General features: G+C 45.7%; 1 protein-coding gene and 1 long non-coding RNA gene across 2 annotated transcripts in view; one reads left to right on the forward strand and one right to left on the reverse strand.

Annotated features, from left to right (window-relative positions):
- GOLPH3L (golgi phosphoprotein 3 like) overlaps window positions 1-14,049 on the forward strand; it is a 154,406-nt gene that overhangs the window by 97,815 nt on the left and 42,542 nt on the right. The gene's annotated exons all lie outside the window — the stretch shown is intronic.
- The window catches only part of LOC138268668 (uncharacterized), a 555,825-nt gene continuing 554,957 nt past the window's right edge, over window positions 13,182-14,049 (reverse strand). Inside the window, exon 4 of the long non-coding RNA XR_011200054.1 lies at window positions 13,182-13,439. This is a non-coding gene — a long non-coding RNA (uncharacterized lncRNA). The remainder of the gene's footprint in view (window positions 13,440-14,049) is intronic.

The following is a 14,049-nucleotide window of genomic DNA, read 5'->3' on the forward strand; positions in this document are numbered from 1 at the left end:
GGGGTGGGGGGGGGGGGGGTAATGACTAGTCATCCTGAAGAAATAGAAAAAGCATTTCTCTTGCATTACCGCAAGCTGTATACTGAGACGAAGCAAGCAAATATCTTTCAAATCAAACAGTATTTAGCCGCAGTGACTGCCAGGTTTAGACACGGGCGTCTAGAATGTATTAGCGTCACCTATTACTTTCAATGAAGTGGTAGCGGCAATTAGGGGAGCTCCTAATGGGAAAGCACCAGGGGGAGATGGCCTCCCTGGGGAGGTTTGCAAAATATTAGAGGGTCAAATCGCCAAAATACTAGTAGAACAATTCAACAAAATATTAGAAGGAGATGCGATCCCTTTAGAATTTTCAAGAGCGGGAGTTGTTAGATTTATTAAAAAGGACAAATCACCGGAATACCCAGGCTCATATCGTCCGATTAGCCTATTAAATCAGGACTATACATTGTTTACCAAAATACTAGCGGTCTGCACAGCTCTGGTGGTGCAACGGTTGGTACACGAGGATCAATGTGGATCCTAGGCAAGTTTGGCTTCGAGATGAAGTTTATTCAAGTATTACGTAGGCTGTACGCCGGGGTTCAAGCCAAGAGTTCGGTAAATACACAAATAGCAGGCCAGGTACAGATATCATGGGGCACGCGGCAGGGCTGTCCTCTGTCCCTCGTACTGTTTGCACTTTTTATCGAGCCACTGGCTGCAGCAATTCGACAGGATCAACATATACGGGCTCCGCTCCCTCTAGCACCTAAGGTGAAGTTATTCGCCAATGATATGATTTTGTACCTTCAGGCGGACACACAACATTGATAGAGCTTTTTTCTAAGATCAAGGCTTTTTCCGATTTGGGGAAGTACAGAGTCAATAAGTCTAAATCAGAGGCTCTCTTGTACAATGCAGAAATATAATTCCTGCCTAAAGATATTCGGTAGTATCCTCGTCCCACAGTCCCATTAGATATTTAGGTATATATGTGTCCAGAGACTCGGCAGATCTGTTCCAGCTGAACTACATGAGGGTTTACAAAAAGGTTCAAGGACTACTATCGCAATGGCAGGAACTTACTATGATAATTATAGGAAGGACCACACTAATCAAAATGATGATCCTTCCATTGCTAATTTTTGTTTTCTCCAGTGTAATTATGAGAGTCCCCAAGAAGTTTTTTTCCACAAATTGGATTTACTAACCCAACAGTTTATATGGAACCACAAGCGGCCCCAGCTGCAGTTAGAAAAACTAGCCTTTTCAGTGGAAGAAAGGGGCCTGGCACTCCCCCAACTTTCTAACCTACTGTGAGGCTTCTATATTGGATTGGGTGTCAAGGGCTGCGCAAAACCCAAATCTTAATTTCTATCTTGATTAGATGATGAGAGAATCAAGCATCCAGCTTACTTGATTCCTTAAGATTCCCCGTTCACCCAAACGGGTAAGATATAAACTGCCAGTAGTGTTGCAGCTCAGTATTCTCCAAATACAGACAAAGTACTAAATCTACAAGATCCATCTGATTATCCGAGTCAGGGCTATATGGATGATAGGTTTGGAACTCAATTCACGCAGTGTCCAGGCATGGGAGGAAGTAGGTATCAAAACCCTAGCAGATTTCTACATAGGGGACCATATCAAAACATGGGTACAATGTATAAAGGGACAAAGGGATATTCCAGCTAATTTGAAATTCTCTTACTGTCAAATCCAACACTTCTTACAATCAGTGGAAAAAGCACGCAACAGCCCCATTGAAGTTATTGGTCAGGCTTTCTATAAAAAAATCAAGCAGGTATTGGCAGTTGGTATGAGACGCTGCAGGATGGGCGTTAAAACAAGGCAATTTCTCAACTTCTGGCTAGCATAGAAAGTATCACGGGGTGTAAAGTAGGGGTACAACAATGGCGCAAGCACAACGAGGTATCTCAAGAAACACTTAGAGGAGCAAATTTTTTTTAAATCGCCCTGTACTCTAAATAGCTGCTATACTACACCCCCCCAGATTCAAGGAAATGTACCCGGAGGCATTAGGTCTGTGCCCTTGTTGTCAAGAGACTCGGGTGGATTGGCTCCATATGTGCTTTGCATGTATTTACCTGGTAGGCTATTGGGGGTAAATTTTCCAAAAGATCAGTACCATGATGGATATCGTACGAGACAGCCCCTAACCCCTTAGTGGTACAATGGGGGTATTACGCAAAACACGAATTTGCCCATCGCATCGGGACAAAAAACATAGGTGTGCACTTTTATCGCCAAATCATTGATTCTGCAGGCGTGGAAATCATCAGTGCCCCCCACATATGCAGCATGGGAGGCAAAGATGGAGGCAACACGGGTGAAAGAAAAATTGTACGCTCAGCGGACCGGAGCATTACGTAGATATCAGGATATATGGAGGAAGATGAATAATTCAGTGGTGGAGTAGGTTGGTTGGTTGGGTGGGGGGTAAGGGGGGGGGAGTGAAGGGGGGGGGGGGGGGGGAAGGGGAGTTGTGGGCCAAGGTACGAGATCCTGTTTTGGGAGGGAGTGGTTTGGAATTTTTTGTGCCAAGGGTACTGGCAAGTACACAAGCTTTCAAAATAGATTTACGGATAATGTTATAAGGACAAGTGCAGCTCTACATTTCAAAATTATGCTTGTTGGATTTATGTAATATGATTACACCTGCGCAAAAATAAAAAAGTCCACTGTAAGTCACCCCTATGGTATGCCCTTTCAGCCCAAAGGGTAGGGTGCAGGTTCCTGTGCGTGAGGTCACCCCTCAGTGAGCAGAGGTGCCCCTACAAACTCAAGTTCCAATACACTGGACTTCTTAAGGGCAGGAAAGCCATTTTACCCGTGTACTGGCCCCAACTACCCGTGGTCCAGCTACATAATGGTAACTCCGAAACTAGGCATGTTTGGTATCAAACATATCTGAATCTTACCCCAATACTAATGCCAGTATTGGTGGCATAATTCCATGCACTCTGGGGGCTCCTTAGAGGACTCCCCAGTATTGCTCCTACCAGTCTTCCAGGGTTTAAGGGCAGCCCACGCTGCTGAAGCCCCTCCTACAAGTTTCTGCCCTCCAGCTGCTTGACCACCTCAAGCAGGGGAACGTAGAAAAAAGGATTTCCTGTGGGAGAGTGTAAGCAACACCCTCTCCCTTGAAAATAGGTATTACAAGGTTGGGGGGCAAGGTATCCTCCCCATGCCACCGGCTTGCTTTGAAGGGCACATTTGGTGCCCTCCTTGCATAATCTGGTTTGCACCAGTCCAGGGACCCCTGGTCCTTTCTCTGGTGCTAAACCACACAAAGGAAAGGGGAGTGACCACTCCCCTCTCCCATCAGCTCCCAACAGGTTGTACCAGAGGCTCTTCCAGGTGGCCACTTGATTCTTGAATACAAGGTTGGCAGAGGCCTCTGGGAGCATCTGATTGGTCAGAAGAGGGGACTGATGTCTGTGACCCCTTATGATAGGTGGTCACTCTGCAGAGAGACCAAGCCCCCTGTTAGGGATATTTAGGGACTCCCTTGCGGATGGGTCCCCAGATTCGGAATGCAGGACTTCTCTAAATCGACCTCTTCTGCTGCTGGACACTGAAACCGTTGCTGGGTTTCACAGGAACCAAACAAGCCTGCAACTCCTGAGACGACCTTGTCTTGCAACATTATTTCCCTGGCTCCTTCCAGCATTTCCACGTCTGTGCATCCTTTGGGGTCGGCAGACTTCAGCTGCACCAAAGAAGGAAGAAGGAATCTCCATTGAAGTGAAGGAGTCACTCCCCTGCATCCACAGGCACCTAAGGCAACATTGTCCGGCTGCTGGGATCTGCTCTCCACAGGAACTGCTTGGATCTTCCAACACTGGTGGTGGTTCTGAGTGGTTCTCTCTGCCTTCTGACTGACTTGGGAGATGGTGAGCCCTTGCCTTTCCTTGCAGGACAGAACCTCTGTGTACCGCAGCTCTTGCAGTAGCCAAGGGTTATTGACTCCTGCTCCGAGAGATCTTCAAGCTCCAAGTAGCCCGGGTCTTCAGCATATCTTGATTGCAAGGACAGTCTCTCCTCTGCTGCTCCAGCAACGTGGGGCTTTTCTCCAGATGTGCTGACTGGACGTCACTGCAACTTACTGTGCCTGCTGCCAGTGGGTTGCCTGTGGGGGTTACGACTGCTTCTGCTGGCTCTCCCGACTGCTGAGGGTTAGCCCGGACTGCCCGCCAAGGGTAGAGTCCCCTGGGCCTTGCTGGTCCCCTTCTGCTCTGCAAACCCTCTTCTGCCGAGATTTGCATTTGCCAAGGCTTGTTTGTGGTCCTCCTGACCACTGACCCAAATGAGACCCAGTGACTGGCATGGGACAGCTTCTGCATGACTTCAGGGACTCCTCTTCAGCTCCTGGGCTCCACAGCTGACCTTCATCATCCACCGTCAACCCGGATCTTCATCCACAGAAGAGTGGGTAGTGACTCCTGCCCCACCTGGACACTCCTGCGTGGACGGGACTCTGTCCCTTTGTTTTTTTAGGTCCTCTTCTACCAGCATCCACAGTTGGGTTCAATTAGACTTGTCTTTTTATTGCAAAGTTCCTTTTCCAAGTCCCCTTGTTAGTCTTTGGGAAGACCAGACAACTTACCTCTGCTCTCCTGGTTGCTGGGGATCATCTAGGTTCTCACCTCTAGGAGTCCTGAGCTCTCCCAGCTCCCTTCTAACTATTCCACGTCCTTGGGTGGGGGGGGACCTACCGTCGTATTCCACCATTTCAGTATATGGTTTGGCTTCCCTGTAGGGCCTAGCTATTTTCTGCTATTCCTTGCCAATGCTAGTTGGTTTTCTATGCTAATTCCTAATATTTAGTGTATATATAGTGTATACTTACCTCCAGTTGGAAGGCTGCCTATAAGTAATCTAGTTCAGTGTTACTATAATAAAGTACCTTCATTTTCTAGCAACACTAGGTGGTTCCTTTCATGTGAGATAAGTTACTGTGTGAGTACTGTGGTACTGCAATTACTTTACACTCCTCCTAGATACGTCTTGGCTGCTCACCACAGCTACCACTAGAGAGCCCTGGCTTCCTAGACAGTGTCTCACTAATTGGGGTTGTCTGGACCTGGTATAAGGTGCAAACACCATAGGTGTCCACCAGGCCAGCTTCCTACAATGGTTGTGCAGCAGTGGGATAAGACACTTGCAACTGCCTTACCACTCTGTCACTGGTTAGTTTCCACAAGAAAGACCATTACTAGCTGCTAGTTACACACTACACTTAGTTGTTAGGATTTCTAGTCTCCTAAATTTGGGTACGATAGGTGTCTAGTATAGCCCTTGCACTAACCTTCTCTGGGAGCCTCGTTGTTAGAATAGGTAGGTACACCTACACCACTCTAGCAAGAAATTGTCTTCAGTAGATCAAAACTGTCAGGCCCCACACTCTTAATATGAGAGTCTCACCTTCCATGAGGGAGATGTGTGCCAGTAGAAAACTGAGGACAGGGAGAAATCCCAATAAAAGTCTGCTTCTTGGATTACTTCTCCAAGCTGACTAGGACAATGCTGGCAGCCACGATTAAACACTGAAGTAGAGGCCTATAATATTCAGCAAAGTAACAGATAGAGCAGGATGAACCAATTTGCAGAAGACCTAGTCCATTTAGTACTGGTGAAGCTTCCATCCATGACAAAATAACAGTATGTGACTGTTCGTTCTATAACCTGGAAGGATGTTCTATGGACATATCCACTCTGTTCACTATAGCCCAGTCCCACAGCATCTGCAAGGACTGAGGCCTTATGCTTCCCTACTTGACGATGAGATACATATAGGTGGTTTTGTCTACTCTGACAAATACCGCTTGGCCCGCCAATGCCAGTATCTGCTGTTAAGCTTCGAGACCTAAGTTAAGGCCATCAGCTTCAGGATGCTTACTTTCTTTGTCCGCCCAGGGGGTGCTTGTGGGGCCGTTCGTGTATATAAACCTTGTTCAGCCTTCTGTTGAAGTATCTGCTGTCCTAATAAAGCTGTCCTTGGGGTTGGAAATGTAAGGCTCGCCTTAAGGTTGTCTGGGAACGTCTACAATTATGCCCTGCAGGCACGCCTTTGAAAGTGAATAAAGTTGACCTGAACCAGCCTCGCTTCCTATGCTCCACTGCCTGCAAGCTGACAATGGCCAGTAGTTTATATATCCATTGCAGCATCTATGATGAAAGCTGAAACATTAGCCCCTTTCCTCATTAAGGCCATATCCTTGTCTCTCCTGTCTTCCAAGATTGTTTTAAATCTAAAAGAGTCAAGATTTTATGCTACATTTGGATTTGGTAGTCATATCAGGCCAGGATAACTTGTGTTCACTGTTTTTTTTTGTTTTTTTTTTTAAGAACACTCCTCGCCACATAGCTCACTCGGTGGCCGAAGTACACCATCCACCTTCCATCTCCATGAGGAGAGGCCACTGTTATCGGATTTTTATTTCAAACTCCTCTGAGCACCTGCCACATTAATTCTGGCTTAGGACTCCCAAGTTTAAGATGCTTGTGTGCAGATGGAAACCCTGTATTTCTTTTCAAAGCGCTTCACTACTTCCTGTACCACGGCTGATGCCTTCATACTTTGAACCATTTTTTTCCAGATTTGCAAAAGGATCAGATGGATTTAGTGTACATTGTGGATTGCTTCTAAAGTCCAAAAGAAACACTGCTGCTTCACCGAAGACAGTGAAAGTTCAGACGTCTTCATTGCTGGTTCCAAGAGGGCATGCAACTTTACGATGTCTCCCAATGGAGAATTGTTTTTGGGGTGGAGTTTTGTCGCCTTCCTTGGAGAAGGGGAAGGCTCAATTTTTCGACGTTCTGCTGATTCCCCCTGTTAGAAATGGGGTCTCTAATTGGCAGAAGTACGCACCCTGTCCAAGTAGCAACCACCACTGTAGCCAAGGGAAAGTCAGATACACACCTTAAATTAATCTGTGCTCACACTCTAGTAGCTAGGCCCAGAGCAGTAGGGCTTAATTTAAAAGGCAATGTGTAAAGTATTTGTGCAACACTTAATACAGTAAATCCATTGAAAACACCACACAAAAATAATCCACACCAAATTAGAAAAGCAGATCGATCTTAAATTAATAAACAAAACAAGACCAAAAGGACAAAAGTCCAATAAGTAGAAGTCGAGATATGAATTTTTAAAACAATTCGGCAAATGTAGTGATAATCAATCAGTCATCATTTTTAGAACGCAACACCATCACCCCTACTGATATCTGGGCTCTGAGCTTTCTGCTTCTGCATTGAAGAGCCAGGTCTTGCGTTGCTTTCTGAAGTCTGCCAGGTAGGATGCCTTTCTGAGGTGGAGGGGGAGCTCATTCCATGCTTTGGCAGCGATGTAGGAGAATGCTAGTGAGGAGGAGCACAGGTGTCTCAAGGGAAGACTGAAGTTCAGCCGGTGGTTGATGTAGGACAGTCCCAGTTTGTGATGGGCTTTGTAGGCGTGTGCGAGCTTCTTGAACTGTCATCTTTTCTGCACAGGGAGCCAGTGGAGTTTCCTAAGGCGAGGAGTGATGTGGGTACACTTGGGGAGGTCCAGGATGAGTCTGGCTGCTGTATTGTCTGGAGTCTTCTGATGAGCTGGGAGAGAATACCAGTGTAGAGTGCATTGCCGTAGTTGAGGCAGCAGGTAATGAGAACTTGTGCGACGATCTTTCTGGTGCTTACTGGGATCCATTTGAAGATCTTGCGGAGCATGTAGTGTGTGGAAACAGGAGGAAACGACTGGGTTGACTTGTTGTTTCATGGTCAGTAGGTTGGCCAAGATTATGTTAAGGTGGCGAGAGTGGTCAGTCAGTGTGGGAGTGGGTCAGAGTTCTTCCGCCCACCAGCTGTGGTCACAAGCAGAGGTGTTCTCTTCAAAGATCAGTGCCTCGGTCTTGTGGAGTTCAATTTGAGGCAGCTGTCTCATCCAGTTGGCTACGTCTGACATGGTGTTGCAGAAGTTGGTTTTGGTGTTAGAGGGGTCTTTGGTGAGCAAGTGTATGAGCTGGGTGTCATTGGCGTGGGAGATGATGTTGAGTCTGTGAGCTCTGACTATGTCCACAAGGAGGGTCATTTAGATGTTGAACAACTTGGGGTTGAGCGTTGATCCCTGGGGCATGCTGCATATGATGTGGATGAGGGTGTGGTGGGGGACTGTGTAGAATGTTGCAGACAGGTTGAGGAGAATCCGAGCCACTGTTTCTCCTTGGTTGAGGAGGGTTCTTATGTTGTCTGTTGCGGCGATGAGCGCAGTCTCGATGCTATGGTTGGCCCCGAAACCTGATTGTGATGCGTCAAGTATGTGGTTCTGTTCTAGGTAGTTGGTGAACTCTTCGTTGATGGTCTTCTCCAGTACTTTGGCTGGGTATGCAAGCAGGGAGATTGGCCATTAGTTCTCGAGATTGCTGGGGTCGGCAGAGGGCATCTTTGGCAGGGGTCCGATGTCTGCATGCTTCCATCTATCGGGGAAAGATGCTGTGGAGAAGAAAATGTTGAAGAGGTTGGTTAGTTCAGTGCTGATTATGTTGTATCCATGGTTGAAGAGATGGTGGTGGCAGGGGTCGTGGATGCCCCGGAATGGATTGAGGACATGATGGTAGCAGTGGTCTGGACGTCGGGTGAGGACCAGATGGTTATGGCTGGGCTGGGGTTCGCTGATTGCATGGTCTGAATGAAGTGGGTTAAGGGTTGAAGTTGTTGTAGCTATTGGCAATCTTGCTGTGGAAATAGTCGGACATTGAGTCGCAGAATTGTTGAGAGGGGTGTACTGTGTTTTCGGTGGCAGTCGGATTGGAGAATTCCCGGATGATCTTGAAGAGTTCTATGGTGTGGTTAGTTGCAGCGTTGATGCGGTCAGTGATGGCTGTTCTTTTGGCCTCCTTGATGCGCGCTGGTGGTAGTCGCTGAGTGCTGTTTTGTGTGCAGCTCTGTCGGAGGGGTCTCTGGAGATGCGCCATTGCTTCTCAAGTGGAAAACCGTTACGCTTGGTGGGTCTGAGCTCATGGGTATACCAGCTGGCTTGTCTTGACATTTAGTTGACTTCTCCCAGTGTCAGAGGGGAGACTTTGTCGACGCATTTGCTGATCCAGTCGGAGAAGTTGTGGATGGCCTGGTCAAGGGTGGTTGACGTATCTGGTCGTGTGGTGCTGAGAGCCTGCATTCATGGCTCTGTTACTTTTCCCCAGCTGCGGTGGGTGGTGCTTGGTGATGGTGTGCTGGGTCTTTGAAGTGGTGAAGTGTACGATTGTGTGGTCTGTCTAGGAGAGTTCCATGGCGTGGGTGAATTTGATTCTGTTGCTAAAGGAGAAGATGGTGTTAAGGATGTGTCCAGGTCTGTGGGTGGGTTTGGATACTAGTTGGTTGGGTGAGTGTGAAGTTGTTGAAGTTCACCAGTAGGGATGTGGAGTTGGCATCCTTAGGGTCCTCAGTGTGGAATTTGAGGTCGCTGAGCAGCATATAGTGGAGGGAGTCTATAGCTAGGTGGCCAAAGATGTTGCTGATGGTGTCACAGAAAGCTGTCCGGTGTCCTGTTGGTCTGTATGCAAGGGTACTCCTTCTGGTGGTCTTCGTGCTCCATAACAGAGTCGTCATTCATGGCGGAGTATTGGATGGCTTCCTTGAAAATGATGGCGATTCCTCTGCCGTGCTTGTTGGGGCAGTCCCGGTGTATCGTCTTGTATCTGTTGGGGATGGCGGTGCTGAGGTTGGAAGAGGAGTTGATCAATGTTTCGGTGATGAAGGTGACGTCTGGGGTGAGGGTTGTGATGGTGTCCCACATTTCTGTGACATGTTTGTTGAGGGAGCGGGCATTGAGCAGGATGCAGTGTAGCGGCTCTGTGTTGGCGGTTCTGTTTGGGTAGGTGGTCCTGTGAGGCAGGAGAAGTCGCGGGCAAATGGTCCTTCGGTGAGCGCGGGGAGGCTGTGCAACAGCAGGAGTCCTGGCATCCGGTGTTTAGGAGCAGGAGCCAGTCTGCAGAGTAGTGGTGGAAGAACTGGGGGTCCTGGTGCTGGGCGCGGTCCAGGTGCAGACAGGCTTGCCTTTGGCGCACCCGCTACGCAGTCGCGCAGCGACCGCCATTAAGTAGGTCCCCAAGTGGGAGAGGTACGGGTGGGGCAGGAGGGGGGAGCAGAGCCGGAAAAAGAAAAATGTCGGGACGCGGGGGGCCTGAAGCAGCCGTTGGGTGGGGGTTGCCAAAAAAGAGCAGGAAGAACAAAGGGGAGGCGGCAGGGACCTAAAAAAATGCTAGACTGGTATAAAGCCAAAGTTCAGGCCGATCGCGATGGAGTGCAGGCTGGCTACAAGGACTAAACTTGTCCTGCCGAAAGAGTACCTTGTATGGTGGGCTGCATCGACAGCGAAGATCCAATGCGAAAGTGATGGGTTTGTTTCTTGTGCTGTCATCAAGCTATGTAGTCATCTATCCTCGAGTAGTGGTGCAGCATCTCACCCCTTCGCGATGAAAGGGATGAGTCGTCATTGAGCCACACAGACAACGATACAAATGTGATCTACCATGGCCAATGATGATGCATTGATTCCGAGCTGTGCATTCTGCAATAAGAAGTATGCAGCAGCGATTCGTGGAGGAAAGATGCAATGGTTTGAATCAACAGCAATGTGTGGATTTCCGAAGAACCAACTTCAAAGGGCCAAATACTTGATTGGCACCACTTTGCAGGATAGAAATCACAGTTGTCAGAGTCCAGAAGCTGTAGCAGAGGTGAGTGAAGTCTTTGTCCCAGCCAGCCCTTGGAGTCACTTTGGTTCTGAGGATGGAGAGATAAAGATCCGGTCCTTCTCACTACCAGGCAAGGAGGGCAGCAGGGCTAAACTCCTTAGCAATGGGGGTCCTGGGCGTAGTGGCATTGGTGGGCATTCTGCAAGTGCTTGAGGAAGTCCTTGTGGTTGATGTTACAGTGGGGCTGTAGGGAGCACCATCAGTTGACTTGGTTGTGACAAAGGTTTTTCTGGAGTAACCTGCAGAGGCTACCGTTGCCGTGGAGAAATTATTTTCAAACCGTGTTCAAGATATGGATTGTTAATTGATCACAGATCTTCAATGGTGAGTGTGAATAGAGACTGGTGGTGGCCATACGGATGGCAAGAGGTAAGGCTGCCATTGTCGACTGGGTCATCAGTGGTACTGTTAACATCAGTGGTATGGGCAGTGTCGAGGTAAGGATTGAAGAGGAGCCCTGTGTTGCGTTTGATGGGCCAATCATCAATGGGCTTCTTGCTATTGTCAGTAAGGCATGGCTTTGCTTGTAAGATGTTGTCAACAGTGATGGTACCATGAGTGATGGTTTAAGCAGGCCTACTGCTAGGATGTCAATGGGGCTAGATCTTCGCACCGTTTTCTGGGCAGGATGGCTCGGTTCTTTTTTTTTTTTTGTTGCTTCTGATAAAGGCTTAGTCTTGCTTTTTGTGAGGCACCATGTAGGCCCTTCAGTGTTTAAGAGCTGAAGGAGTTCAAGATGTCAAGAAGTCATGCAGATGTCACAGCGGGGGGTGGCTTGTGAAGTGCACAATGAGAAATGTGCAGACTGTGTGGATCATAAGTATAATCTGCCTGCTTCTAGACTTCTGACTTGGTATTCCAGTAAAATGCAGCTTACCTAAAATGTGGTGGCAACTACTGGAAAACATTCTTTTCAACAAAAAAGAAGGAAATGTACATTTTTGGTTTAAAAATAAATATATGAACGACAATTGGTTGAAGTCTGTTGTTTAAATCTAACTGCGATGTGAATAATGGAAAGGAGCAGGAAAAACATTTGCAGCTTTGAGTTGATATGTTTACGAAAACAAGAATTGTAGAAAGCAAGTCTAAGCATTCATATGGGCTAAGAGGATGCTGTAATCAAAGTAGGAATTATCAAAAGACTACAGTGCCCACTCGGGAACACATATCAATCAAGCCTTCTTGGTAAATTTATGTTTCTATTGGATGGACTTTTTTGTCCTTTTCTCCTAGAATCACGTGCACTTCATTTCTGAGCACATTTTTCTGTCCTCTGGATTTTTAAGTTTTTGATAGGGGGGTTGTGCAATTTTGTATGTGATTAATACTTTTTGTATAATAATAAAGGATGTGTTTTCTAAATTGTCTTTATCATGCTGCATAATTACAATAAGATATGTGTTCCCGAGTGGGCATTGTAGTCTTTTGATAATTCTTACCCAGCACCTCTGGGTGTTACAGGGTACCCTCTGTGGTTTTGTAATGTAATCAAAGTAGGAGCAGTAATGTTCGAGCCTTAAAAATGAAGTTGACATATAGAGATGAAGCACGTATGGTGAGGGGTAGAAGTCCTACTTCAAAATTAGATTTAAAACGGTAGAGTGAAAGCAAAGAGAAGCAAGGGGGATTGAAACTAAATTAGAACGCGTGAGGGGAGACTGAAAGATTGAAGGGCATACAATAGCACCAATAGACTTGCACTCACACTGGTAGGTTATAAGAAGAGTAAAGGAGGAAGTGACTAAGTAAAGAGAAGTTGAGGTAAGAGTAGGTCTAGGAGGATGGGTTGGTATGACGGTAGGTCAGTGTCTAGATGTTGAGGTAATGACATACGTGTCCAAACATGCATAGTATATTTTTTATGGTCAGGATGGACTTTCAAGATATCACCCTAAGATCTAGCTTTAGCGCGGGGACATGAGTTCTGCACTGACTGATGTGAATAAGGCTTCCAGTTTTCTGTTTTGACGGATTTGTACAGATAAATACTGACAGAACAACATTTTTAGTCTGTATTTATTTTTAAATATGGATGAATACGGAAAATGTTTTCTTTTAGATGATACTCCGTACTGTCAGTCAAGAGTGAGAAGCCAGTAGCTGTGTAGATTGACAGCCAGAGGAGTTAAAACATTAATAAGCATCATACTGAAGCTTAAATAACTGCAATAATACAGCTATTTAAGCTACAATAGAAATTATTTCTGATAACTGTATTGTACTTTAAATTGCTAAAACTAATTGATCATTCAAACATGAGCAATCATTTGTTGGTTAAATAAATGTGGAAATACACCTATTGCAGCTTCATTTTTTACACTAAGCACAAAATAAATGTGGAAACAGATAAAATGAGCGAAATATAAATAAATACAGGCGGAAATGTAAAAAAATAAAATACCATAAAATCGGAGCCTTAGATAAGAAACACCAATATTCTTCCTAATTTTTCCTTTAATACTGAAATTTTTTTTTCAAGTTGAACATTTTCCCTTACGCGTATTGAATTTTATATGAAAGTAAGTTCTAGAACCCCACAAAAAGACCATCGATAGTAAATAATTCGTTCATATTCTTTCTTTTTATATTCTGTACAGCAGCTTTCCATTTGCAGTATTGGCGGCTGTGTTCTTAGGCATTTCAAGCAGATAATGTGCCATTCCACAGGAGAGTATACACCATTTCATTGTGTAACTGAAAAAAAAAACAGAGAAGGAAATTATGACTCAGTTTCTAAACTCTAAAGGTTTGTAAGCATTCAACAATCCAGTATAATTATATCCCCTCTGGTAAACCTAAAGATCTTATTAGCAATATTTGTAAATAGCCAGAATGTTACCATAAGTAACTACCATCACTCAGTTGCCTTCTGCACATGAATCTCCACTCTGATAAATGCTTTAAAGTGTGTTTAAGATACACCTTAGCCTTTCGTTCCTGTTTGCAGTTTTGATAAATGTTTTTCCATTGATATTAAACAAAGAAATCCGGATCCCATCTTTCGTTTAATCTAAGTGGGTGCAATGCAAGTAAGGGATCAATCCAATATTTGTATCTTCCTAATTAAGGCATACTTAGCTCTCCACTTCTCATTTTTAATGCTCTCAATAAGTAGATATTGCAATTGGCTTAGGTTGTGACCCCCTAAAGTGGTAAGGGTACTAATAAAAACAAGCATTAGCAATGCAAATATGTCTTGGACATACGAGAGCTATTAGCTTGGCCAATGCCTTTTATGCTTTTTTTATACAGCACAGTGGCTATGCAGAATGGCTAAAAGTAAAGTTTGAGAAAAAAGCGATTT

Source organism: Pleurodeles waltl, chromosome 12 (assembly GCF_031143425.1).
Source record: "Pleurodeles waltl isolate 20211129_DDA chromosome 12, aPleWal1.hap1.20221129, whole genome shotgun sequence".
Lineage (NCBI taxonomy): Eukaryota > Metazoa > Chordata > Amphibia > Caudata > Salamandridae > Pleurodeles > Pleurodeles waltl.